The 26,198-nt window shown below is 38.9% G+C and overlaps 1 protein-coding gene across 13 annotated transcripts in view; it reads right to left on the bottom strand.

Moving 5' to 3' along the window:
• Positions 1–26,198, bottom strand: part of PTPRT (protein tyrosine phosphatase receptor type T) — a 1,093,025-nt gene that overhangs the window by 243,130 nt on the left and 823,697 nt on the right. The window lies entirely within an intron of this gene.

Here is a 26,198-nt window from a genome sequence, read left to right on the forward strand (position 1 = left end):
AGCATTTGATGCAATTCAACATTTATTTCTAATTTAAAAACACACTCAAGAAAATAAGAATTGATGAAGACTTTCATAATATGATGAAAAAAAAAATCGTAGTCCTAACATCAGCATCCTACTTAATGGGGATTTAGTGAAGGCATTCCCACTAAGATCAAGATCAAAAGTAGAATGTTCTCTATCTCCATTTCTCCTTTACATCATACAGGAAGTATTACCAGTACAACTGGATAAAAGAAATCAATCAGAGGCATACACACAGGAAAATAAACTTTTTAAAAAAGATTTATTTATTTTTGAGAAAGAGAGTGTGCCTGAGTTGGTGGGGGTGGGTAGAGGGAGAAAAATAGGCTCCCTGCTGAGCAAAGAGCCCAAGGAGGCAGGGTGAGATCTCTCCAACCTGAGATCATGACCTGAGCCAAAATCAAGAGACCCATGCTTAACTCACTGAGCCACCCATGTGTCCCTTGAAAATAAACTTCAAAATATTTCTGTTTGTAAATGACATGATAGTATAGAGAACATTTACGTGAAAGTATCCATCTATAAAATGGATAATCAATTAGAGAATATCATACTAGCAAACCCCATTTACAATGACAAAGATTAAATTGTTGGTAATGAACTTAGCAAGAAGTACAAAAACCTATATATGAAGAAAGTTTTATACCACCCCTGAAAAGCAAGCAGACTCGAATAAATAGAAAGCTATGCTCTGTTCTCAGTTAGGACAATATAACATCTTTAAAGATGTCATATCACCCTAATTAATGTATAAATGGAAGGTAATCCCAGTAAAATTATTAACAGGATTTTTATGGAAGTGGAGAAGTGACACTAAGGCTTACATGAAAAAATGAACATGCAAGAAGAAGCAGAAAATCAGTGAAAGAGAAAAATCTGGGCAGGAAGACTGGCTCTATTACATATTAAAACATAAAAATCTCTGTAATTTTAACTGTGTCGTACTAGTGTATAAATAGGCAAACATGCCAGTGGAACAGAATGCAAAGTCCAGATAAAGACCTAAGAACACATGAAAATTTAAAACACAAGAAAAGGGGCATCTCAAATATTGGGACAAAAATGGACTTATAAATAAATGATACTAGGACAACTAAATAGGCATTTGGGGAAAAAGATAAAATTAAATCTATACTTCACACCCTATGCAAAAATAAACATCAGAAAGCTAAAATGTAAAGAAATGAAAGTATACAAGCATTAGAAGCAAATGTGTGAATTTCTTTTTAAGCCTGGTGTAAGAAAAGGTTTATCACTATGACTCAAAGTTTGGATTCAATAAAAGAAAACAAATTGATGCATTTGACTACATATTTTTGGGGGTGTGTGTGGCAAAAACACTTATAAGCAAGGTCAAAAGATAAATAACTGGGAAAAACGGTAACATATATCACAGATAAAGAATTAATATCCCTTACACATAAATACCCCTTAGAAATTGAGGGCAGGGGAGTAGAAAGCCTGATAGAAAACCAGGCAAAAGACATAAGGAGAAGGAGTGCTTGGTTGGTTCCACCTGTAGAGCAGGCATTCTTGATCTCAGGGTCATGGTTTCAAGCCCTGTGATGGGGGCACAGTTCACTTTAAAAAAATGAGATATAAGGAAGGAATTAAGAAACTAAAATGTCTCCTAAATATATGAAAATATATTTTAAAATATATGTTAACCTCACTTATAATAAGAGAAAGGAAATTAAAACTGTATTGAGATAATTTTTTTTTCTTTTAAAATTGAGGTATAATTGACATACAATATTATATTAGTTTCAGGTATATGACATAGTGACTCAACATTTGTTTATATTATGAAATGATTACCACAGGAAGTCTAGTTACCATCTGTCACCATACTAAGTTGACACAATATTACTGACTATATTCCCCATGCTATATATTACCCTATGACTTATTTATTTTATAACTGGAGGTTGGTATCCTTGATTCGCTTCAATCATTTTGCTCTCCTCCAAACCCCTTCCTTCTTGGAACCAATAATCTGTTCTCTGTGTCTATGAGTCTGGGTTTTGTTTTGTCTGTTTGCTTTGTTTTCTAGATTCCACATGTAAAGTGAAGTCATACGGTATATGTCTTTCTCTGATTTATTTCACTTAACATAATATCCTCAAGATCTACCCATGTTGTCACAAAGAGCAAGATTTGATTCTTTTTTTTAAGATTGAAAAGTGTTCCATTGTATGTGTGTGTGTGTCTCTGTGTGTGTGTGTGTGTGTGTATTCACATTATATTAAATATATACACACCACATCTTCTTTATCTAGTCACCCATTGTGGACACCTGGGTTGTTTTTGTCAAAAATATATGCACTCCTACATTTGTTGAAACATTATTTATAACAGCCAAGATAAAGTTTCTTATGTATAACTTTCAAGACACACTTCCAACAACATATAAATAATATATTCACACATTCCTTCATTACAATGTTTGCAATTGAAAAATACTGGGTGTTCCCAGTATTTCCCATATTGATGAGTTCCTCATCAATATGTCCATATGTGAGAGTAATTCAATAAACTAATATATATCTACACTACGAAATACTACGCAACTCTAAAAAAGAATGAGGAAGACCTCTATGAACTAATGCGAAGTGATTTCCAGGCATCCATGGTATGTCACCTTTTCTATAAGAAGGGGAAATAAAATATATATGAATTTCTTAATTTTTTTCCAACAGTTTACAAGAAACTAATGACATTGGTTTCCCACAGGGGAGGTGGGAATGGGATAAAAAGAAATGGTATGTACCATTCTGCATACACTTCTTTTGTATGTCTTACACCTTTGAAACCATGTTGTAATATTTTACATATTTAAAAAAAAGCAGCAAGAACGGGTAAAGGGAACCCAAAGTGAGTAACAAAGATAACCCAAATAACACACTGAATATTTCATCCTCAGGGCCTTTACATTGCTGTTCCTTCTGCCTGGAATACCTTGCAATCTTCATGTCCTCATGTTTTGAGCTCTATTACCTGTCACTTCTTCAAGATGCCTGCCCTGATGGTTCCACTCAATTGTCACATCATGAGACTCTTTTCTATTCTCACCCATCACTCTACGAAAAGATTTGTGGATTTACTATTTGTCAACTTTCTATGCTCCCCACCAGGTGTAAAGGCCATGGAGGCAAGAGACTTGCTCATTCTTGTCACTGACAGCACAGTATTTGGCACATATTAAGCATGCCATGAAAAATGGGTGGTGTTAGACATTCAAATTCTAGTTTTGTTTTTCATCAGTTGAGTGACCTTGAGTAAAACTCCTGGGTAAATTCCTTGGGTAAATTCCTTAATCTTCCCGAGTCACAGTGTCCTCATCTACAGAATGGTTGCAGAATCCAATGCACATGTCACTGTGTTAAACAAAATTTTGAATGCACAAGTGCCTGAGAGATGCAAAGAAGTATATGTACATGGCTTTATTTTTTTAAGATTTTATTATTTGAGAGAGAGAGACACAGTGAGAGAGGGAACACAAGCAGGGGGAGTGGGAGAGGGAGTAGCAGGTTTCCCGCTGAGCAGGGAGCCAGATGCACGGCTAGAACCCAGGACCCTGGGATCATCACCTGAGCTGAAGGCAGACGCTTAATGACTGAGCCACCCAGGTGCCCCAACTATGACTTTATTATTGAAATAAATTGATATTGGGTTACTGACAAGATCTTTTCCCCTGTCTGCAAGAGAATCCATTCTAAGCTTTTTAGCAGGGCATGCACAATCCTCCAATCCCCCATTATCTGCTCCCTGTCTCCCTCTGGACTTCCATCTATTATCTCAAAACCAATCCTGTCAAATCTCCCCAAATCATGGAACAATACAATTTGAGTTTCTGCTCAGGTGCTTCCTTTGCAGGACATAGTCAGTCCTCTGACCTATTGTCTGCATGAGAAATATTCACTTATCCTCCATATTCTCCTGAAATACCATTTTTTCCATGAAATTTTCCTCAACATCTTCTCATCCCCTCCATTTCCAGGCTACCAATTGTACACTGGATACTCCACCAATGAGATGCCTGATATGGTTTATTGTACATGTTTTTTTTCAGGACTGTCTTTTCCACTATATTGTGGGTTCTCTGAGGGTAGTGACTGTAGATTATTTACCTGTGTATGCCCTCATTGACTCAAAGCAAGCCCTTAATAAATGATTGTTGGATTTTTATCATCATCATCATCAGAGAGACAGGTAAAGCCCTTTCACCAGAGACTAGGGACTCCCAGGTCTAAGCCAACCTAAGCCAGGGTTGTCCTTTATGCTTCCCTGCATAGCTCTTATCTGACCTTAATGATCACTGCTCTCAGTGAGAGATCCTTTGAGCTGTAATTACTAATTGATGTTTGTAAAGTCTTTGAAATTCTCAGATGACAGATGTAATCAAAGGCCAATTTATTATGATAATTGTTATTAGTACAGCTCCTCATTATTTGTTGATGTTAACGGCAGGGCCAGCAGGTGTTTCAAGATTGAACAGGGGATTGAGGATGGCCATACATGGGAGGAGAAAGAGATAAATGTGGATGTGTGGGGAATTTGAGGTCTTTTAGGGAACCCTGCTGGTTTCAGTCTAGCCAGATTCTACTTTGTGGGGTTATGAGTCAGCATACACTAAATGTACAAGGCTGCCTAATGGCATTTTTACATGCAAAGGTTCAAACCTAGCTCTGTCTCTTGCTTCTGTAATGTGCTTTGGCACATTCTGAGTCTTGGCTTGCTCATCTGTTAAATGAAGATACATACAGTATCAATTTACACTTGCTGTGCAATTGTGCAATTTACACTTGCTTGAGGCACGTAAGAATGGATGTGGGAAGACCAATTAGGAGGCAGGTTTCCTAGGCAAGAGATGATGATATTCAGGAAATATCAGAGGAAATAAGAAGAGTACATGGACTGAAGAAAATTTCAGAGTGCAGAACCAGCAGGATTTGGTGACAACAGATATAGAAAGTGAGGTGTCTTGGGCAACTCAGACTTCTAAAATAGGAAAGACCCAGGGACCTTTACAGAGCTGAAGAATGAACAATTCAGCTTTTAAGAAGTTGTTGATTCCTACTTCTGTCAGTCTCTTATAGCTTTGGTTTTTGTGAATTTCATCAACTCTGTAGCCAGATCAACTGAATTAATGGGTTTACAAACTTGAGGGCCATGATATAAAAGTTGGAATATGAACAACATTCAGTTTCCAGGAAGGGCTTACAGAAGTGCTCACTTGTTTCTCTGTAAGTACATTCCCAATTTCCCTTTGAAGTCTCATACTTCCATTCTCCTTGATGCATCAAGTGTGCCAACTGGAGTCTCTGCACACTTTGGACCTCACTGATTTTGTTTCTCTTCCCTGAATTACCCCCGGCCCCCAAACCCTGTTCACAGTCTATTCAAATCTGATTTTAAAAGTCTGTGTACCGGGATGCCTGGGTGGCTCAGTTGGTTAAGCTGCTGCCTTCGGCTCAGGTCATGATTCTGGGGTCCTGGGATCGAGTACTGCATCGGGTTTCTTGCTCGATGGGGAGCCTGCTTCTTCCTCTCTCTGCCTGCCTGTCTGTCTGCTTGTGTGTACTCTCTCTCTCTGGCAAATAAATAAAATCTTTAAAAAAAAGTCTGTGTACCCACTGATTTTTACAAATATTTTATTAATTTATTTGAGAGAAAGATTGAGAGTTAGAAGAAAGAGAGAGAGAATCTGAAGCAGATTCTGCACTGAGCACAAAGCCTGACAAGGGGCTCAATCCCACAATTGTTGAGATCATGACCTGAGCTGAAACCAAGAGGTGATCACGTAACCAAGCCACCCAGGTGCCCCGTGCACCCAGTGATTTTGCTTGTTCTGTTCCTTAGCATAATTCCACACTCTACCTCATATACTCACCCGTGATATTCTGAAAATGATAGCTGAAATTGTTTATTGCATACCAAGCACCATGATAGGCATCTTTAATGCATCTTATTTAATATTTATATATCTTTTTTATAAAGTTGATTCTATGGGCATCAAAATGTTCCGAATGAGAATGTGATTAAGAAAGTCTAAATCGGAAATAGAAACAATCATCAGAAATTATTACCAACAGTTATATGCCAATAAGCTAAGCAACCTAGATGAAATGGATGCATTCCTGGAAAACTACAAACTCCCAAAATTAAACCAGGAAGAAATTGACAACCTGAATAGACCGATATCTAGTAACGAGATTGAAGCAGTGATCAAAAACCTCCCAAAAAACAAGAGCCCAGGACCTGACGGATTCCCTGGGGAATTCTACCAAACTTTCAAAGAAGAAATAACACCAATTCTCCTGAAACTGTTCCAAAAAATTGAAGCAGAAGGAAAACTTCCAGACTCTCTTTATGAAGCCAGCATTACCCTGATCCCCAAACAAGGCAAAGACCCTACCAAAAAGGAGAATTTCAGACCAATATTACTGATGAATATGGATGCAAAGATTCTCAACAAGATCCTAGCAAACAGGATCCAGCAGCACATTAAAAAGATTATCCACCATGACCAGGTGGGATTCATCCCTGGGTTGCAAGGTTGGTTCAACATTCGCAAATCAATCAATGTGATAGAACAAATCAATAAGAGAAGAGAGAAGAACCGCATGGTCCTCTCAATTGATGCAGAAAAAGCATTTGACAAAATCCAGCATCCGTTCCTGATGAAAACGCTTCAAAGTATAGGGATAGAGGGAACATTCCTGAACTTCATAAAATCTATCTATGAAAGACCCACAGCAAATATCATCCTCAATGGGAAAAAGCTTGCAGCCTTCCCGTTGAGATCAGGAATACGACAAGGATGCCCACTCTCACCACTCCTGTTCAACATAGTATTAGAAGTTCTAGCAACGGCAATCAGACAACAAAGAGAAATAAAAGGTATCCAAGTTGGCAAGGAAGAAGTCAAACTCTCTCTCTTCGCAGATGACATGATTCTTTATATGGAAAACCCCAAAGACTCCACCCCCAAACTACTAATTCATACAGCAATTCAGTAACGTGGCAGGATACAAAGTCAATGTACAGAAATCAGTGGCTTTCTTATACACTAACAATGAAAATACAGAAAGGGAAATTAGAGAATCGATTCCATTTACTATAGCACCAAGAACCATAAGATACCTGGGAATAAACCTAACCAAAGAGGTAAAGGACCCGTACTCGAGGAACTACAGAACACTCATGAAAGAAACTGAAGAAGACACAAAAAGATGGAAGACTGTTCCATGCTCTTGGATTGGAAGAATAAACATTGTTAAAATGTCTATACTGCCTAGAGCAATCTATACTTTTAATGCCATTCCGATCAAAATTCCACTGGTATTTTTCAAAGAGCTGGAGCAAATAATCCTAAAATTTGTATGGAATCAGAAGATTTTGTTTTGTTGAAAAACAAAAACAAAACTGACAGCATCACGTTACCCGATTTCAAGCTTTACTACAAAGCTGTGATCACCAAGACAGCGTGGTACTGGCATAAAAACAGACACATAGACCAGTGGAACAGAGTGGAGAGCCCAGATATGGACCCTCAACTCTATGGTGAAATAATCTTCGACAAAACAGGAAAAAATATAAAATGGAAAAAAGACAGTCTCTTCAATCAATGGTGCTGGGAAAACTGGACAGCGATATGTAGAAGAATGAAACTCGACCATTCTCTTATACCGTACACAAAGATAAACTCGAAATGGATAAAAGACCTCAACATGAGACAGGAATCTATCAGAATCCTAGAGGAGAACATAGGCAGTAACCTCTTCGATATCAGCCACAGCAACTTCTTTCAAGATATGTCTCCAAAGGCAAAGGAAACAAAAGCAAAAATGAACTTTTGGGACTTCATCAAGATCAAAAGCGTCTGCACAGCAAAGGAAACAGTTAACAAAACAAAAAGACAACCCACGGAATGGGAGAAGATATTTGCAAATGACAGTACAGACAAAAGGTTGATATCCAGGATCTATAAAGAACTTCTCAAACTCAACACACACAAAACAGATAATCATATCGAAAAATGGGCAGAAGATATGAACAGACACTTCTCCAACGAAGACATACAAATGGCTATCAGACACATGAAAAAATGTTCATCATCACTAGCCATCAGGGAGATTCAAATTAAAACCGCATTGAGATACCACCTGACACCAGTTAGAATGGCCAAAATTAGCAAGACAGGAAAAAACGTGTGTTGGAGAGGATGTGGAGAAAGGGGAACCCTCTTACACTGCTGGTGGGAATGCAAGTTAGTGCAGCCACTTTGGAGAACAGTGTGGAGATTCCTGAAGAAATTAAGAATAGAGCTTCCCTATGACCCTGCAATTGCACTGCTGGGTATTTACCCCAAAGATATAGATGTAGTGAAAAGAAGGGCCATCTGTACCCCAATGTTTATTGCAGCAATGGGCACGGTCGCCAAACTGTGGAAAGTACCAAGATGCCCTTCAATGGATGAATGGATAAGGAAGATGTGGTACATATACAAAATGGAGTATTATGCCTCCATCAGAAAGGATGAATACCCAACTTTTGTAGCAACATGGACGGGACTGGAAGAAATTATGCTGAGCGAAATAAGTCAAGCAGAGAGAGTCAAGTATCATATGGTTTCACTTATTTGTGGAGCATAACAAATAATATGGAGGACATGGGGAGATGGAGAGTAGAGGGAGTTGAGGGAAACTGGAAGGGGAGATGAACCATGAGAGACTATGGACTCTGAAAAACAACCAGAGGGTTTTGAAGGGGCAGAGGGGGGGGGTGGTGGGAGGTTGAGGAACCAGGTGGTGGGTAATAGGGAGGGCACGTACTGCATGGAGCACTGGGTGTGATGCCAAAACAATGAACACTGTTATGCTGTAAATAAACAAATTAAAAAAATAAAATTAAAAAAAAAAGAAAGTTTAAATCACTTTCCTAAGGTCACATGGATGGCCAGTGCCAATCTGTGCAAAAGACCCCGTATTAGGCATATTCATCAATAATGCTTACAGAAAAGAAACTTTGATATCCACTAATCTTATTTAATGGAATCAATTAATGGAATGATATTATATAGCATAAGAAACAGTAAGTGTAAATGGAGCCATTAAATTCCAGTTTAAGGCAAGATGGCAGAGGAATTTAGGACACCTAAATATCTTTGGGTCCCAGGAATTCAGCAAGTTATCAAACCATTCTGAACCACCTACAAACAACAGAAGATCAAAGAGAAGAAGAGCAGCAATTCTAGGAACAGAAAAGCAACCACTTTCTGGAAGGTAGGACGTGCAAAGAATGAATCCTAGATGATATATGGGAAAAGAGACCCTGGGCCCACTCCCGGCAAGCGGTAGAGCAGAGGAGCACAAAATCAGAACTTCTAGAATTCTGCTCCACTGAGGGATTTCACTTCAGAGGCTAAGCAGGGGAGAGGGGGTGTGGAGCCCTTGGGGGACAGTGTGGTCTCAGGACCCATGAGGTCACACAAAGACCAGGGGTGTCTGAGTGTGGCAGAGCTCCCAGGTATCAGAGCACGGAAGCCGGCTGCAGAGATAGAGCAAAGGCATACACTTTCAGCTCGGGGTTACCTTAAACTGTGATCCAAGGCACAGCGGGCCACTGCTCTTCAAGCAGGGACCCAACAAGTGGGAGATCCAGGGAGACTTACATTTCTCCCCTGGGAGGAGCTGTGTGGCAGGAATCTGATGGGTTTGGAGACTCCAAATGGGGCTTTGTGCCTGAGAGAGAAATGCTTGGTCACAGGCCTCATGAGCTCAGAGCGCAGCTGGAGACCAGGGAGACGGGAGCGACTGAGCATTGTTCTCCGAGGGCGCACTGTGGAGTGGGGCCCTGAGCTCTCAGCTCCTCTGGGCCGGAGATTGGGAGGCCATCATTTTCATTCCCGTCCTCCAAAGCTCTATGGAAAGCGTTCAGGGAACAAAAGCTCTGAGAGTGGACCCAAGCAAATTACTTAACCTGACCTCTGGCAAGGGCGATGCAGTTCTCTATCTGGCAAAAACATTTAAGAATAATGGCAAGAAGTGCCTCCCACAGAAGATCAACAAGAACATCCAGCCAAGACCGAGTTCATTGATCAATGAGAATTGCGAACTCCAGAGATAGGGGAATGCAACACATAGAATTCATGGCTTTTTTCCCATAAGTCTAGTCTTTCAAAGTTAATTTTTTTTAATTTTATTTTTTTCTAATTCTATTTTTAAAAAAATTTTCCTCTTTCCTATTTTAACCTCTTTAAACTACTTTATCTTATCAATACCTTTTAAAAATCTATTTAAATTTTCATTGTTATAGTCATATTCTACCCATTCATTGTATTTAACCTTATTTTTTATATACACATAGGTTTTTCTTTCTTTAGAATTTTGGGATACAATTTCTTCTAACAGATCAAAATATACCCTAAATCTAGTGCATGGCTTTGTTCTAGTTTCCAGCCTGATCACATTCTTTCCTCTTTTTTTTTTCTTCATTTGTTCAACCAACTTCCTATCAATTCCTTTTTTAGAATCTTTTTAAATTTTCATCTTTACAGTCATAATCCATTCCTTCATCGTGCTTACCTTTATTTTTGTATATATTTACAAGTTTTTCTTTCTTTAAAATTCAGGAGCCAGTTTCTTCTAACAGACCAAAGTACACCCAAAATCAAGTGTGTGGCTCTGTTCTATTCACTGTCTGAGATATAAATATATATATGTATGTATATATATATATATATATTTTTTTTTCCCCTCCTCCTCTATTCTACCCCCAGTTTTGGGTCTCTTCCAATTTGGTTGGTGTATATTTTTCTGGGACTGTTGTTACCCTTTTAGTATTTTGTTCTCTCATTTATCTATTCTTATCTGGCTAAAATGACAAGGCAGAAAAACTCACCTCAAAAAACAACAACAATAAGAAGCAGTCCTGATGGCTAGGGACCTAATCAAAAAGGACATTAGTAAGATGTCAGAACTAGAGTTCAGGATGATGATTACCAAGGTGTTGGCTGGGCTCAAAAGAAGCATTAAAGATACTAGGGAATCCATTCTGGGGAAATAAAATCCTTTCTGGAGAAATAAAAAAACTAAAATCTAGCCAAGTTGAAATTTTAAAAAGCTATTAATGAGATGCAATAAAAAAATGGAGGCTCTTACTGCTAGGATAAATGAGGCAGAAGAGAGTATTAGTGATATAGAAGACCAAATGATGGAGTATAAAGAAGCACAGAAAGAGAGATAAACAACTACTAGAATATGAGGGGAGAATTTGAGAGATAAGTGATACCTAAGACAAAACAACATTAGAATAATTGGGATCCCAGAAGAAGAAGAGAGAGGGGGGCAGAAGGTATATTGGAGCAGAGAATTTCCCTAATTTGGCAAAGGAAACAAGCATAAAAATCCAGGAGGCACAGAGAACACCTCCCCCCAAAATCAATAAAAACAGGTCAAAACCCTGTCATCTAAGATTAAAACCTACAAATCTCAGTGACAAAGAGAAAATCCTGAAAGCAGATCAGGAGAAGAGGTCTGTAACATACAATGTTTGAAATATTAGATTGGCAGCAGACCTATCCATAGAGACCCAGCAGGCCAGAAAGGACTGGCATAATATATTCCAAGCACTAAACAAGAAAAATATGCAGCCAAAAATACTATATATCCAGCTAGGCTGTCACTGAAAATAGGAGAGATAAAAAGCCTCCAGGACAAACAAAAACTTAAAAATTTGCAAACACCAAACCAACCCTACAGGAAATATTGAAAGGGGTCCTCTAAACAAAGAGAGATCCTAAAAGTAACAGACCAGAAAGTAACAGAGACAATATATAGTAACAGTCACCTTACAGGCAATACAACAGCACGAAATTCATATCTTCCTATAGTTACCCTGAATGTAAATGGGCTAAATGCCCCAATCAAAAGACACAGGGTATCAGAATGGATAAAAAAAAAAAAAGACCCATCAATATGCTGTCTGCAAGAAACTCATTTTAGACCCAAAGACATCTCCAGATTTAAAGAGAGAGGGTGGGAAAAAACTTACCATGTTAATGGATATCAAAAGAAAGCTGGGGTGGCAATCCTTGTATCGGATATATTAGATTTTAAGCCAAAGACTATAATAAGAGATGAGGAAGGACACTATATCATAATTAAAGGGACTGTCCAACAAGATCTAACAATTTTAAATATTTACGCCCCTAATGTGGGAGCAGCCAATTATATAAACCAATTAATAATAAAATCAAAGAAACACATCAACAATAATACAATAATAGTAGGACACTTTAACACCCCTCCCCTCACTGAAATGGACAGATCATCTAAGCAAAAGATCAACAAGGAAATAAAGGCTTTAAATAAAAGACCCACTGGACCAGATGGACATCATAGATATGTTCAGAACATTCATTTCCAAAGCAACAGAATACACGTGTATTCTTCTCTAGTGCACATGGAACATTCTCCAAAATAGATCACATCCTGGGTTACAAATCAGGTCTCAACTGGTACCAAAAGATTGGGATCATTCCCTGCATATTTTCAGACCACAATGCTTTGGAACTAGAACTCAATCACAAGAGGAAAGTTGGAAAGAACTCAAATACATGGAGGCTAAAGAACATCATACTAAAGAATGAATGGGTCAACCAGGAAATGAAAGAAGAATTGAAAAAATCCATGGAAACAAATGAAAATGAAAACACACTGTTGAAAATCTTTGGGACACCGCAAAGACAGTCCTGAGGGAAAGTATATAGCAATACAAGCCTTTCTCAAGAAACAAGAAAGGTCTCAAAGGAGCTGCAAAAAGAATAGCAAAGAAAGCCTAAACCCAGCAGGAGAAGAGAAGTAATAAAGATCAGAGTAGAAATCAATGAAATAGAAACCAAAAGAACAGTAGAACAGATCAACGAACCTAGGAGCTGGCTCTTTGAAAGAATTAATAAGATTGATAAACCCCTGGCCAGACTTATCAAAAAGAAAAGGGAAAGGACCCAAATTAATAAAATCATGAGTGAAAGAGGAGAGATCACAACCAAAACTGAACCAGGAAGAAATAGAAAACCTGAACAAACCCACAACCAGTAAAGAGATTGAAGCAGTCATCAAAAATCTCCCAACAAGAGCCCAGGGCCAGACGGCTTCCCAGGGGAATTCTACCATATATATATATATATATATATATATATATATATATATATACACACACACACACATATATGTATATGTATATATGTATATATATATATATATACACACACACACACATATATGTATATGTATACATATATATGTATATATGTATATGTATACATATATATGTATATATGTATATGTATATAAGATTTTATTTATTCAGAGATCACAAATAGGCAGAGAGGCAGGCAGAGAGAGAGAGAGAGAGAGGAGGAAGCAGGCTCCCCACTGAGCAGAGAGCCTGATGTGGGGCTCGATCCCAGGACCCTGGGATCATGACCCGAGCCGAAGGCAGAGGCTTTAACCCACTGAGCTACCCAGGCGCCCCTCTACCAAATATTTAAAGAAAAATTAATACCTATTCTCCAAAAAAATAGATCATTTTATAAAGTCACTATTACCTTGATCTCAAAGCCAGACAAAGACCCCATCTCTTGCTCTCTTTCAAATAAATAAATACAATCTAAAAAAACAACAACAAAAAAGGAAGAATTACAGACCAATACCCCTGATGAATATGGATGCAAAAATTCTCACCAAAATACTAGTCAATAGGATCCAACAGTACATTAAAAAGGATTATTCACCATGACTAAGTGGGATTTATTCCTGGGCTGCAAGGTTGGTTCAACATCCACAAATCAATCAATGGGATACACTACATTAATGAAAGAAAGAACAAGAACCATATGATACTCTCAATATTTTCTGAAAAAGCATCTGACCAATGAAACATCGTTTCTTGATCAAAACTCTTCACAGTATAGGGATAGAGGGTCCATACCTCAACATCATAAAAGCCATCTTTGAAAAACCCACAGTGAATATCATTCTCAATGGGGAGCTTTTCCACTAAGGTCAGGAACACAGCAGCGCTGTTCAGTATCACCACTGCTATTCAACATAGTACTAGAAGTCCTAGCTTCAGCAATCAGACAACAAAATATAAAATAAAAGAATCAGCAAAGAAGAAGTCAAACTCTCACACATTGCAGATGATATGATACTTTACGTGAAAACCCCAAAGACTCCACTCCAAGACTGTTAGAACTCATATAGGAATTTAGTAAAATGTTAGGATATAAATATAAATGCACAGAAATCAGTTGCATTTCTGTACACAGCAAGACAGAAGAAAGAGAAATTAAGGAGTCCATCCCATTCATAATGCCACCTATGAGATACCTAGGAATAAACCTAAGCAAAGAGGCAAAGAATCTGTGCTAAGAAAACTGTAAAGCACACATGAAAGAAATTGAGGAAGACACAAAGAGATGGAAAAATGTTCCATACTCACAGAACAAATATTGGAAGAATAAATATTGTGAATATGTCTATGATACCTAGAGCAATCTACACATTTAATGCAACTATTATCAAAATACCATCAACTTTTTTCAAAGAAATGGAACAAATAATCCTAAAATTTATATGGAACCAGAAAAGACCAGCTTTTCTGGTCTTTTCAGAAGAAGCTTTTTCAAAAGCTTTTGCACAGCAAAGGAAACAGTCAACAAAACCAAAAGATAACTGATAGAATGGGAGAAGATATTTGCAAATACATATCAGATAAAGGGCTAGTATCCAAAATCTATAAAGAACTTATCAAACTCAACACCCAAAGAACAAATAATCCAATCAAGAAATGGGCAGAAGACATAAACAGACATTTCTGCAAAGAAGACATCCAAATGGCCAATAGACACATGAAAAAGTGCTCAACATCACTCAGCATCAGAGTAATACAAATCAAAACCACAGTGAGTCATTTATGGTTTGTCTCCCTCCCAATCTCACAAAACAAACTGGGGGTTGCTGGGGGGAGGTGGGATTGGGAGGGGGGGAGGTGGGATTGGGAGATGGGGAGCGGGCTATGGACATTGGGGAGGGGAGGCGAACCATAAGAGACTATGGACTCTGAAAAACAACCTGAGGGTTTTGAAGGGTCAGGGGTGGGAGGTTGGGGGAACAGGTGGTGGGTAATGGGGAGGGCACGTTTTGCATGGAGCACTGGGTGTTGTGCAAAAAGAGTGAATACTGTTACGCTGAAAAAATAAATAAAATGGAAAAAAAAAAAAAACCACAGTGAGATACCACTTCACACCAGTCAGAATGGCTAAAATTAACAAGTCAGGAAATAACAGATGTTGGGAAGGATGTGGAGAAAGGGGAACCCTCCTACACTGTTGGTGGGAATGCAAGCTGGTGCAGCCACTCTGGAAAACGGCATGGAGGGTCCTCAAAAAGTTGAAAATAGAGATACCCATGACCCAGCAATTGCACTACTGGGCATTTACCCTAAAGATACAAATATAGTGATCGGAAGGGACAAGTTCACCAGAATGTTTATAGCACCAATGTCCACAATAGCCAAACTATGTAAAGAACCTAGATGTCCATCAACAGATGAGTGTCTAAAGAAGATATGGTATCTATATATCTATATCTATCTATCTATAATCTATGTATCTATCATCTATCTATATACATACATACAAACACACACACACACATACATGTGGGAGTACTATGCAGACATCAGAAATACCTGAAATCTTGCCATTTGCAACAATGTGGATGAAACTAGTGGGTATTATGCTAAGTGAAATAAGTCAATTGGAGAAAGAGAATTATCATATGATCTCTCTGATATGCGGAATTTGAGAGGCACGGTTGGAGGTCGTGGGGGGGAAGGGAGGGAAAAAATGAAATAAGACAGGACCAGGAAGGGAGACAAACCATAAGAGACTCTTAATCTCAGGAAACAAACTGAGGGCTGCTGGAAGGTGGGGGAGGGGGGATAAGGTGGCCATGTTATGGACATTGGGGAGGGTATGTGCTATGGTGAATGCTGTGAATTGTGTAAGACTGATGATTCACAGACTTGTACCCCTGAAGCAAATAATATGTTATATGTTAATTTAAAAATTCCAGTTTAATACTGTATCACAACATTGATGGATAAGGGACCAATGAATTTCTGGAACAGAGATATGATATTGACCAGTATCTCCTCAGGGCTCCTTCTATAAGGATGTATATGATAAATCTCCCTTCTAGTGTCTCCCATGAAAAGTATGTATACTTCTTTCTTTCCACTAAGAGAAGATTTGCAAACCTCCCATAAACTCCTTTTTGCCTTTGCTCCCAGGAAGCTCAAGAGGTATAGATAATTTAAATATGTATACATATTCATACACACACATATACATATATACACACATGATTATATGCACATGCCAAAATATTTATGTGTATTATGTATATATATACACGTACGTTGAATTTTCACATGCACACACAGACACACACACTCATGTTAGCAATATCCTCATTCAAAAGGTACTTAGGAATGCTCACAAAGTTACCATACCTATTGCTTATTCCTCACAAAGACCCCAGTGAGCTTGGGAGGGCACACCTCATCCCCATATGACAGATGGGGAAACTGAAGGTTAGCAGGCCAGTATTCAGTTTAGGTAGCTAAAAAACAGCAGAGTCAGTTTTTAAACTAATGGATCCAATATCCAAATTCAGAGGTATCCCAGCTTATTCACCATTTGGGGTCCAATTGAGCCAAACTTCATGGGGACCCTTGTCTTTTGAAGGGGACTGATGGAAGCAGAAAGCCCTCCTTTATGGAAACTTGGGCTGCTACTTCCATGAACGTTTTTAGGACTCAGGGCTAGAACCTTCATTGATGCCTCAAGACCCAGGCTGACAAGATTATCAGCTGTCAACATTTGGGTAACCTTCATTTCCTTTTCCAAATGAGTCTAAAGTATATTTACTTCAAAAAGGAAAATGTTCTTGGTCCCTTAGGTCTCATACTGTGATAATAAAATCTGTAGGAAATGTGAGTGGAAAAATAAATTAGCAACCTGGAAGAGCTCATTTTGGTATTTCTACAAGGTGACACTCAGGGAATTTCTCTGTTACTTGGAAAGAGAAGTTTGAGCCCCATTGGCCTTCAATAGAAGTTCAGAACTTTCAAGAGCAGGTGCTAAGGCTCACCTGGTGGAATAGAGCCCAGATGTAGGTAGATACCCAGGATCCAAGGATTGGGAAGGAGGACAGGTAGACTGATGGGGCATGAAACCTAGGCTCTGGTGAAAGAAAAGAACTGAGAAGAGCATTGACCAGGCCTAAATTCTCCAAATTGGTTGTAGAAAGGTTTTGTTGATAACCCTGGATTCCAAATGTCCATTTCAATTCCCTGCTGTAACAGAGCTGATACAATCCAGAAACAGGTTCCTAACATAGGACTATGGCAACAACTCAAAAAAAAAAAAACAAAAACAAAAAAAGGTATGTGGAGGTCTTTGGTTCACAGTTTTCTATTACAATCTGGATCAGCAATTGATGGATGGGAGCGGTCTGAAATTTTCTGAGGCTTCTCAACCACACTGCATGGTAGACTTGGAAGAATGACTGTCTTTCATAGTGGAATAGTGTCACAGGGAATATTAGACTTTCTTTACCCTGTATCCATGGAGATAAAGAGAGAACGCTGTTACTAAAGCCCTTTCTTCAGTATGAGGTAACTGAGATGCTATGAGATTATTGGGTGTTGATGGGATTTCAGGCCATCCATTTTACTGATTTAAATGGAGTCACTTTGTTTGTGAGACCAGTCAGGAAGCAGCACAGATGATAGTACTTTCTTAGTGTCTGGGATGCAGTAGATACTCAAGAATAGAAAGTTCTCAGGATCCATGATAGGGACTGCACAGGAGCTTAAAGAATGAGTGTGGGTATTGTGGGAATTGGAAGGGATATCTTCATAATTGTGCATAATGTGGAAGTATGGTGGTCATTAGGAATGGTCTCAAATATCCCAGTTCACATCCTAGGCACATGGTTGGAAGGCACTGCCTCATTCTTTTTGAAGTTTAGCATGGCTACATGAATAGCCTTGCCCAATGGAATGTGAAAATGCTGTGTGTCATTTTGTGTAGAATTTGAGAACTAGTGTTCTATTTGCCATATTACTTTCTCTGCCTTGGTGATTGTGGAAACATATGTCAAGATGGGCCTTCCATTAGCCTAGGCCTCCAAGTAACTATGATAAACAGAGCCCTTCTGCCGACCCATTTTGGATATGTAGAAGGAGTGAAAAAAATTTTTTTCTGATAATACACTGAGATTTCATGGTTGTTTGCTACTGTAGCATAAATTAGTTTGTCCTAAGTCATATAGGAGTTTTTTGGTAAATTCCCTGACAGAACATCTAAGATCCAAGCCATGAGATACCCTGTGTGAACTTCACTCTAGCCCTTTTTAAGCTTGGAACTCCCACATCTTCTCATTCCATGGTTTACCTGAGCTTTTCCCACATGACCTATGAGCAGTCACCAAAGTAGAAATAGAATCAGGAAATGGGATCGGGAGAAGTAAGATTACTCTCCAAAGACAAAATCAATTATGTCACAAGATTCAACAAGAAGAGAGGTCAGGCTTGGAATCATATATGAAACATTAAACTAAGAAAAAGATAGTCTGAAATGGGGTTAGGAAGCAGTTAAGTCATGGGCAAGTCAAGGCAGTCAGCAGCTGCCACATAGACACGGTTCCTGAGGTCAGATAAGGATGCTCCAACTTTCCCTTCCTTCAGGAGAGGAGCTGTAGGAAATCAGCAAAAGGGAAAAGAACAAATATTTCAACTGTGACAGATGACTTATATGTATTGTCTCATTTACTCTTCCCAAATTTGGGGAGGGTAGGTCATTAATCACATCATATATCTTGGGATGTTAAGTAACAGCTCACATTCACATCACTGGAACTGGCCATAATTCAAAGCCAAGTCTGTCTGATGCCTACCTCTCAATTCTTTCCATCCCACCATGCCACAGAGAATAAATCCATGTACAAACGTTCTTTTAATAGTGCTTGGACATAACTAAATATAGCTTCCAATATATTCAGAGACACAGAATTCTCTCTAACCCAGCTCTACCTAGATACCCCTAACTGTTATAATGTGATTACATTGCAAACATGAGGACCCATTCAAAATAGCATCTGGCTTCCGACTGCTCTCAAGAGGCAATTGAGTTCAGGAGCTGGAAGAGAAAGCGAGAGAACAAGAACAATCACTCTTCTACTTCCCACTTCTCTTATTTAGATCACCATTTGGCAGAGGCATCACTCAGGTTAAATGTGCCCCTACATGATGAAAAAGATATGGCAAGGAAAGAGTTTTCCCTGCTACATAAACAGAATATGCACAAAAGCCCTGCCCAAGAAAAGGTGGCTTCTGGAGGGTATTTGCATGAATTTGCCACACTTGTTTTGCATCCAACCGTTAATTATGGTCCTTTCAACTTCACAATCATGGCTAATGGTGGTGGGGATGCAGAGAACAGTAGATTCAGCAGACCTCATTCTGGGAAGAGTGGGGGGAAAAAACAATGCAAAAACTGCACCCACCTGCTGTTTACAATTGAGACAGTTACTCTGGGTACCATTTGGAAGATCTGGAGGAAATCAAGGCTGCCCAGGAGCCTGGAGCTTGGGAAATGAGACAGCTGGGGAAAAGTCTTACTATTATGATGAAAGACAGGTCCTTTAGGGCTCATCTCTCTCTGGTGGAAATAGCTCAGAACCACATCTTGTGCTACACTGGATAGAAATTCAGACTATGCTGACACTTATTTGGTGCCTTTCAGAATTTAAGATCTTTCCTCATTTAATCCTCAAAGTGATTGTGTAAAGTGTATATTACCATTTTGATTTCATAAGTGAGGAAACCGATTCACAGAACACAAGAAACAGTTCATAATCTCATTCATTCATTCATCTGACAATCATCAGGTATCTACTATGAGTTAAATATTGTACTCAGTATGGAGAATATGGCAGCAAACAAAACAGAGCTGCTATCTCCTGGAGCTCTCAGTCCAAGGAGGGAGGCATGTACTATATAAAAACCAGTGAAATTAAAATATGCTTAGTGTTATAAAGAAAACACATGTTAATGTGTGAGTACTGGCATGGACAGCTCTTAGATAATATGACTGGAAAGTTCCTAGAGGGTGTGATATTGAAGATTAGGCCTGAGAAATGAGAAGGCACTAGTTCCACAAAGAATGAAGAAAAGAGACACTCAGGTAGAATTACAGCTTGCATAAGCACCCCAAGGAGAGAAAAATGCCTTGGAATGCTTGAGAAATAATGTTTTAGAAACTGGGAAAGAGAGGCAGAGTAGTGAAAATGTAGCAGGTGTGGTCTAACTATATCTGTAGCACAAGGCAGGTTCTGGGTACACCTTTTTAAGGAGGGCATTGGGAAAATGGAGTAATGTATATGAGAGTATAGAATAAATAGATTTAAGGACTTACAGAAAATCTTGCCATGTGAGAAACAGAAGCAACTGCATGTTAAAATATCAGTAAGAAATAACCTGGGTGGCCAAATATGGTAGTTGGTACTGTCATATTTTCTCCAATAGGCTGACATGGGAAAGAAAGATTTGATTTGTTCAAATAGATACAAGTGCCCAAGAATAGTGAGTTAAGGAGACCAAATTTGGCTTTATAGAAACAAGAAAGTTCTAATAAAGGAGTCAGCTTTTTCCCCTCCAGAGAATTGCAGTGGTCATGCTGAGGCTCTATAATGCCCTGCTGAGAATGCTTTACTGGAGATTTTTTTTGTTGGCTTCTCCTCTACATTAGATGACACTGCAAATTATCCAATTCTAAAATGCTTATAATAGATCTATAATACAGCTATATCCAAAACAATGGTTACAATATAGCTGATTCACAATAAGATTGGCACTGAGGATTCAGCACCAAGGACAGAGCACTGGAAGTCAGCGCTGTCCTTTTCTTTCTGTAAGAAAACTGTGGAAGTTTCTCAAAAAATTGGAAATGAGAGTCTGTGGACTCTGAGAAACTAACTGAGGGTTTTGGAGGGCAGTGGGAGGTTGAGTGAGCCTAGTGGTGGGTACTGTGGAGGGCACGTACTGCATGGAGCACTGGGTGTGGTGCATACACAATGAATTCTGGAACACTGAAAAGAAATTAAAAAAAAAATAAATTTTTTTTTTAAAGTTGGAAATGGAGCTACCCTATGATCCAGCAATTGCACTACTGGGTATTTACCCAAAGATACAGATGTAGTGAAAAGAAGGGCCATATGCACCCCAATGTTCATAGCAGCAATGTCCACAATAGCCACAATGTGGAAAGAGCCGAGACACTCTTCAACAGAGGAATGGATAAAGAAGATGTGGTGCAGGGGCGCCTGGGTGGCTCAGTGGGTTAAGCCGCTGCCTTCGGCTCAGGTCATGAGCTCAGGGTCCTGGGATCGAGTCCTGCATTGGGCTGTCTGCTCAGCGGGGAGCCTGCTTCCCTCTCTCTCTCTCTGCCTGCTTCTCTGCTACTTGTGATCTCTCTCTGTCAAATAACTAAATAAAAAAAATTATAAAAAGAAGAAGATGTGGTCCATATATACAATGGAATATTACTCAGCCATCAGAAAGGATGAATACCCAAATTCTGCATCAACATGGATGGGACTGGAGGAGATTATGCTATGTGAAATAAGTCAAACAGAGAAAGACAATTATCATACAGTTTTCTTATTTGTGGAACATAAGGAATAGCATGGAGGACATTAGAAGAAGGAAGGAAAAAATGAAGGAGGGGAAATCGGAGGGGGAGATGAACCATGAGACTCTATGGACTCCAAGAAACAAACTGAGGGTTTTAGAGGGGAGGGAAGTGGGTGGACAGGTTAGTCCAGTGATGGGTATTAAGGAGGGCATGGATTGCATGGAGCACTGGGTGTTATATGCAAACAATGAATCATGAAACACTACATCAAAAATTAATGATGTACTGTATGGTGACTAACATAATTTTAAAAAAAGGAAGAAAAAGTCAATGGGTAAATGTGATATTACTAATCTGATCAAAATTCCCAATGAAAGTGCCTGTCAACAACTCACGCTTCATGAAAATGTCTGCAAGGATTCTGAGCACCATGGCTCATGATGCATATCATACTTGGGCTCTCCACAGTGTTTATAGGGTTGGATTACAATACTCCACATTTATATAGATTACTGTAGAGTTTATATAATATCCTTATTCTCATCCTATTAATAGTCAACATAGATCTTACATCAACAGTTAGTGAGTGAACCCACATTCATAAATCTAATGACTAATGATTTGACACATTATTTTACTTATTTATTTTTAACAACTCCACTACTAGAATGTAAACAGTATGAAGGCAGGGGTTTCTCTCTGTTTGGCTTACTGTTTTATTCTGGGTACTCAGGAGAAGTGCCTTATATAATATATAGTGCACATATAATATGTGCTTCCTAGATGTTTACTTAATGTATTAATTCTTTTTTAGCAGCTTACTTAAAGTCAAAGATACTAGGATTTTTTTATGTAGGTAGTCTGATTGTAAAGGCTGGATATTTAGCCACTCTGCTAAACTAACAAACAAAACAAAACAAGACAATCCTTAATATCCACAGAATAAATGTATCTGGACCCTAAAATTTTCTTACCCTGTTTTGACTAAAACTTGCAGATTAGGTTGGGAGCAATACAATTGATTGTATTGTAAATTATTCTACCTGGCCCACAAACACCCTGCAACAAATGGCCATTTTTACTTTCCTTTAATTTGTTTTAATTTAGTATGACTTTGCCCCATCCTTTGGTTTTAATCTTCCAGTGACATAGAAATATCTTGACCCAAGATTTATTTTCCTCTTTTATGAGGGGAACAAAGCACCACTTAAAAAAAAATCAAACCTAATGCTTTTGTCTTCTGGCTTGCTTTATAGTTGCTGATTTCCACATTTACTTATAGTTTCCTTTGCTTCTCCACCTTTTCTTTGTAGTCTGTTGTCTTCTGGCTTTTTAAGGGATAGATTGGAAAGCTGCCTTTATGTTTAAAAAACTATACTTTTCAAAAATTCTCAGTATCAAAAGCAGAGTAGAAGTTATTTATTCCATCCTGTCTAATGTGGACTAATTGGCAGATTTTTATTTACACTCCACTCATCAATCCTCCAACTCCTCCTCAGTTTTTGTTAACATAACAGCAAATTACAGACCCAGATTGCAATGTTAATTCTTTATATTACACATTTTCTCCTTAAGTAATTATTTTTATATTAACCTTCTCTTTTTATAACATATTTATAGCAATAATTTAGCATTAACAATGTGCTGAATTAGTTTCCATGCTCACTGCAGGTCTTTTCATTCCATATAACTTTGTTCTAGATTTCCTTATTTTGATTCATTGCTTGGTCAATTGCTCTTTGAATGATTTATTAGAAGCAGGGCATGTGGGAGCCCCTGGATACTGAGAATGTCTTTCTGATATATTTGCACAAGAACAACAACTTGGCTGATAAAGAATTTGTGGGTTATAACATTTTCTCTTCAAAAATCCACCAGGCTTAACTGCATTGTCTGCTGCCCTTTCCAAGATGGAGGAATCTGAGAAGGGCCAGGCAGCTATCTGTTAGACTGAGAATGGCTTTTCTGCTCCTATGACCCTTTAGCTCAACTCTTTTTAGTAAAACTTAATACTGAATATAGTAATTTGAAATACAGTATGTAGCTTTTCCTTTGCCAGGAGAAAACAACACGCTGAGTGCCCAGCTCTCAACAGCATTTCCTCTCTGTTCCTGGGAGGCCAATGACATTCCAGATCCCTATCATAAGCATGCACCCAGTCCCCTTAATTTCCTTCCTGCAAATCTTAGTTCCAGAACAGGAGCACACATGTGTGGGATCGAAGCCATAAGCAATCAAACGATCCTTGTTCATCTGGAAGCAATAGTAGAAACTGCTTCCTAGATGAGGTAGCTTTGGGGTAGCGTGACTTTTTTTCCCAAAGGCAAAACTCTGTCTTGAGGAGACAGTCCACTGTGTGATGTTTGGGAAGCAAAACTTCCCACAGTCCTCCTATGTCACCTGCTGTTCTACCAAGGGTCAACCATGCTTGCCTTGGGCAAATTCTTCCTGAGGTCCATTTGTCAATTTCTTGGGTTCTACAGACTTGGTCTCTTGCTGTTTTTTTTTTTTTTTTCTATAGTCTTGGTAAGAATGTGACAGAGAGTGAATTGAGTGCAGCTGCTACTTTTCTTCATAGCATGCAAACCCAAAAGCACCTCCTGACATGTGGCCAAGAGCAGGGAAAGTCACACCTTCTCAGAGTTGTGCTCTGCCAATAAACTGGCCAGTCTGGGATGCAGAGAACCAGGAACAAGATGGGCCCCCAGATGCTTTCTGCTCATCTTTATGTCTTCCTCCTCAATACATCAGAGTGTTTCATGCAGAGGGAAGACCAGATGGACAGATGGAAGGCAGTCTGGCGGCTTCCCTCTGTAGTTTTAAACTCTCTGTGAGGAACGTTGCTTGAGCAAGTAATAAATGCAGAACTGAAATATCAATGTGGAATTTAAATGGCTATGTGGACATTTAAAATGTTAATTAGTTCCTCAATCCAGGTTTCTCGGAAGGTAATGACTTCCACTGACAGACTAAACTCTCCATCTTGGCCACCAGAGCCTACAGAGGCTAGTCTCCACATACTTCACCAGATCTTGCTTTTGTCTCAGCGTTTCCTTCTCCAGTGAGCTTCTCACTTTTCCAGAAATACTGTGAAATGTGGTACACACCAGATTCCCCTATGTTACGAAAGCTCTTGGAGGGCACCTACTTTATAACCTTAATATGAATTATACGGCTTAGCATATGGCAGTGTTTGTTATATATTTGTTGAGTGAAATACAGCAACCTGAGATATGTCCACAAAATCATCCTAGATAGGAAATACTTGAGTCATAAGAGGAACTAAAGATACTGAACTTTCAGGAATAAGATCAGATGGTATGTTTGAACAGAGGGGAGGTAGATGGTAAGAAAGATCTTATGGAACTGAAAGAATGCTGCCCAAGAAGGCAATTGCATTGGTTCTCTTGGGACCTACGAGTCTGGACTAATGGCAATGCATAGAAGCTATAATAAGAGACATATTTCAAGCAGCACAATAAAATGACTTCTTAGAACTACAGCCATCCCAGAGATCAGTAAAGTTACCATGTAAAGGAGTAAGTTGTCTGTCACTGGAGTTATTCAGGAATATGCACTAATACCAGTTAAGTGTGATATTGTAAAGTTGATTGTTTTATGTGGAGGGGGAGGGAAGTAGGTATATAGTGACCTTTTAGATCTTTTCCAGCTCTGTGCTTTTGTGATGTTATGACTGGCATCCCATCTTGACCAAGGAAATATTTGACATTAAAAAAGGTTACCTTGTCTTTGGGAGGAGAAAACATTTTCTAATGTGACTACTGGTAATAACAAAAGAGTTAACATTCACTGATTAACTACAACATGTTCAGTTCATTCATAAATAATAAATCGATAGGTATTATTCTGTAGGTGAGGAAATTGATCTTCAGGTAGGCATGTGATTTACCCAGAAGTAATCTGAAAGAACTTTTTATCTTTTATTATTTTTATTTATTTATTTTTAGGGAGCATGTGTGCATGCACCTATGGGTATGTGGTAGGGGAGGTGGGTAGGAGGGGCAGAGGGAGAGGCAGAGAAAGAATCCCACCCAGGCTCCACACCCAGTATGGGGCTCAATTCCACAACCCTCAGGTCATGACCTGAGATAAAGTCAAGTGTTGGATGCTCAACTGACTGAGCCACCCAGGCACTGCAGACCTTTTAACTTTGTTACTGAGGTCTGCAAATTTTTTCTGTAAAGAGTCATACAGTAAATATTTTAGGCTTTATGTGGCATAACATCTTTGTCTCAACTACTCAACTTGGGACACCTGGGTGGCTCATTTGTTAACCATCTGCCTTTGGCTTGGTCATGATCCCAGGATTCTGGATCAAGTCACACATCGGGCTCATCACCCAGTGGAGAGCCTGCTTCTCTCTCTGCCTTCCCCT

The sequence above is a fragment of the Meles meles genome, chromosome 16 (genome assembly GCF_922984935.1).
Source record: "Meles meles chromosome 16, mMelMel3.1 paternal haplotype, whole genome shotgun sequence".
Classification (NCBI taxonomy): domain Eukaryota; kingdom Metazoa; phylum Chordata; class Mammalia; order Carnivora; family Mustelidae; genus Meles; species Meles meles.